The sequence below is a fragment of the Rutidosis leptorrhynchoides genome, chromosome 3 (genome assembly GCF_046630445.1).
Source record: "Rutidosis leptorrhynchoides isolate AG116_Rl617_1_P2 chromosome 3, CSIRO_AGI_Rlap_v1, whole genome shotgun sequence".
Taxonomy (NCBI): domain Eukaryota; kingdom Viridiplantae; phylum Streptophyta; class Magnoliopsida; order Asterales; family Asteraceae; genus Rutidosis; species Rutidosis leptorrhynchoides.
Window position 1 is genome coordinate 219,183,013 of NC_092335.1, and position 4,305 is coordinate 219,187,317.

Here is a 4,305-nt window from a genome sequence, read left to right on the forward strand (position 1 = left end):
CCAAGGATGCGACATCACTACAAGAAAATACATAGATATAGCAGCTGGTGGTTCTATTATGAAGAAAACCGAAACTGATGCTTACAAAATTATTGATAACACTGCTTCCCACTCACATGAGTGGCACCAAGAAAAAGACATCATTAGATCATCTAAAGCAGCTAGAGCCGATTCTAGCCATGACTTAGATTCCATTTCCGCAAAGATAGATGCTGTGGAGAGACGAATGGAAAAGATGACTAAAGATATTCACTCAATACGAATTAGTTGTGAGCAGTGTGGAGGACCACATTTGACAAAAGATTGTCTCAGTATTGAATTAACAATGGAACAAAGAGAGAATATTTCATACATAAACCAAAGGCCTGGAAATAATTATCAGAATAATTATCAACCGCCAAGACCAATTTACAATCAAAACCAGAATTATAACCGAAATATTCCATACAACAACCAACAAGGTCCTAGCAATCAACAAGTATCCAATAATACTTATAATCAGCAAAGACCTAATTTTCAAAACAAACCACCACAACAAACCGATGATAAAAAGCCGAATTTAGAAGATATGATGACGAAGCTAGTTGAAACTCAAACGCAGTTTTTCACATCTCAGAAACAAACCAATGAACAAAATGCTCAAGCATTTAGAAATCAACAAGCTTCTATTCAAAATCTAGAACAAGAAGTAAGTAACCTAGCAAGGTTAATAGGTGAAAGAAAACCGGGAAGTTTACCGAGCGATACAAATGCTAACCCCCGAAATGAAACAGCTAAAGCCATTACCACAAGAAGTGGTACAACACTTAAACCACCTGAAATACCTGTAACTTCTGATGAAGCCATTCCTACTCCACAAGAACCACAACCTGATCAAGATAAGGAAAAAGAACCGGTAGTTGAAAAGGTTAATGAAGATAACACAGTTAAGGATAAACCTTATGTTAAACCATACCAACCACCACTTCCTTACCCGAGTAAAATGAAGAAAGAGAAACTTGAAGCCGAGCAATCCAAATTCTTGGATATGTTTAAACAGATAAATGTAAATCTTCCTTTCATTGATGTGATTTCAGGAATGCCAAGATATGCTAAATTCTTGAAAGATCTAATCTCAAATAGAAAGAAAATGGAAGAACTCTCGGCTGTTACTATGAATGCTAATTGTTCAGCAGTGCTGTTGAATAAGATACCAGAAAAATTATCTGCTAATTGTTCAGCAGTGCTGTTGAATAAGATACCAGAAAAATTATCTGATCCAGGAAGTTTCACAATTCCATATTTTCTGGGTAGTCTTAGTTCAATAGAAGCATTGGCAGACTTAGGTGCTAGTATAAATCTAATGCCGTATTCACTATACACTAAACTAGACCTTGGAGAATTGAAACCAACCAGAATAAGCATACAACTAGCCGATAGATCAATAAAATATCCTAGAGGGATAATGGAGAACATGCTAGTTAAAGTTGGTACTTTAGCATTTCCAGTAGATTTTGTTGTTCTGGACATGGAAGAAGATTCTCAAGTTCCTCTCATATTAGGAAGACCATTCTTAAACACGGCTAAAGCAATGATAGACGTGTTCGGTAAGAAACTGACCCTAAGTATAGAGGATGAGAGTGTTACCTTTTCAGTTGATAGAGCAATGCAACAACCACAATCTGCAGATGATACATGTTATTATATTCAAACTATAGATGCACATGCAGAATTATTAGAAGAATTTCCAGAATTACAAGGAACAGGAGAATGTTCTTTAGGAGAAGGTAATGAACCAATTGATGAAGCTGAAATGTTAGCTACACTTATAGCTAATGGATATGAACCAACAACAGAAGAAATTCAAATGCTAAAAGAAGAAGACAGATATCGATATAAATCATCGATAGAAGAACCTCCGAAATTAGAGTTAAAGCCACTTCCAAACCATTTGGAATACGCTTATTTACATGGTGAATCTGAATTACCTGTAATAATATCGTCTTCTCTTACTGAAAATGAGAAATCACAACTCATTTCTGTGTTGAAAGCTCATAAACCAGCCATTGCATGGAAGATTCATGATATTAAAGGAATAAGTCCTTCGTATTGCACACATAAAATCCTTATGGAAGAAGGTCATAAAATGTATGTGCAACGCCAACGAAGACTAAATCCTAATATGCAAGATGTAGTTAAGAAAGAGATTATTAAACTGCTAGATGCAGGTTTGATATATCCAATTTCTGATAGTCCATGGGTAAGCCCAGTTCAATGCGTGCCTAAGAAGGGTGGCATGACTGTCATTACAAATGATAAAAATTAGCTTATTCCTACTAGGACTGTAACAGGATGGCGTGTATGTATTGATTATAGAAAATTAAATGACGCCACCAGAAAAGATCACTTTCCCTTACCTTTCATTGATCAAATGTTGGAAAGATTAGCCGGAAATAGCTACTATTGTTTTCTAGATGGATTTTCCGGATATTTTCAAATTCCAATAGCACCCGAGGACCAAGAGAAAACCACATTCACGTGCCCTTATGGTACTTTTGCTTACAAACGCATGCCATTTGGACTTTGTAACGCCCCTGCAACCTTTCAAAGGTGTATGATGGCGATTTTTCACGACATGATAGAAGAATGCATGGAAGTTTTCATGGATGACTTTTCAGTCTTCGGTGATACATTTAAATCATGTCTAGTTAATCTGGAACGAATGCTAATTAGATGCGAAAAATCAAATCTAGTACTTAATTGGGAGAAATGCCATTTCATGGTTAAAGAAGGCATCGTTCTTGGACATAAAATTTCAAAAGAAGGAATTGAAGTGGATAGAGCTAAAGTAGATGTAATTGCTAAACTTCCACATCCCACCAATGTTAGAGGAGTTAGGAGTTTTCTAGGGCATGCCGGTTTTTACCGACGTTTCATAAAAGATTTTTCTAAAATTGCCACTCCTATGAATAAACTCCTAGAAAAGGATGCGCCATTCATCTTTTCAGATGAGTGTATCAAATCTTTTAATATTCTTAAAGAGAAACTCACTAATGCACCGATCATGATAACACCAAATTGGAATCTACCATTTGAACTAATGTGCGATGCAAGTGATTTTGCAATGGGAGCCGTTTTAGGACAAAGGATTGAAAAACGATTTCAACCTATATATTATGCTAGTAAGACGTTACAAGGAGCACAAACAAACTATACAACTACTGAAAAAGAACTCCTTTCTATTGTCTTTGCTTTTGACAAATTTCGATCATATCTCGTTCTAGCAAAAACGGTGGTCTATACCGACCATTCTGCTCTTAGATACCTATTTTCAAAACAAGATGCTAAACCAAGATTAATCCGTTGGATCTTACTCTTACAAGAGTTTGATATTGAAATCCGAGATAAAAGAGGAGCATAAAATCTCGCCGCTGATCATCTTTCTCGTCTTGAAAATCCCAAATTAGAAGTTCTAAATGAATCAGCCATACAAGACAACTTTCCTGATGAATATCTATTGAAGATAGATTATAAAGAAATCCCATGGTTTGCAGACTATGCAAACTACTTAGTTTGTGGATTCCTTGAAAAAGGATTATCGTACCAAAGACGAAAGAAATTCTTTAGTGATATAAAACACTATTTCTGGGAAGATCCACATCTGTTTAAAAGTTGTCCCGATGGAATAATACGCTGATGTGTATTTGGAGATGAAGCTAGTAAAATTTTAAACCATTGTCACACAGGACCAACAGGAGGGCATTATGGGCCTCAACTAACAGCAAGAAAAGTTTATGAAGCTGGATTCTATTGGCCTACAATTTACAAAGACGCACACCTTCTTTGCAAATCCTGTGATGCATGTCAAAGGGCCGAAAAAATAAGTCAACGTGATGAAATGCCACAAAATGTCATCCAAGTATGTGAAGTATTTGACATTTGGGGTATTGACTTTATGGGTCCATTTCCAAAATCTAATAATAATCTATATATACTCGTAGCCATTGATTATGTATCTAAATGGGCGGAAGCATAAGCTCTCCCAACTAACGATGCACGAGTTGTAGTCAACTTTTTAAAACATCTTTTTAAAAGGTTTGGAACACCGAAAGCTTTAATAAGTGATCGGGGTACTCATTTCTGTAATAATCATCTTGAGAAAGTTCTTAAAAGATATGGAGTAACTCATAAAATCTCCACCGCATATCATCCACAAACAAGTGGACAAGTTGAAAATACCAACCGAGCTTTAAAACGTATTCTAGAGAAAACCGTAGGATCAAATCCGAAGGAATGGTCCATTAAATTGGAGGATGCACTCTGGGC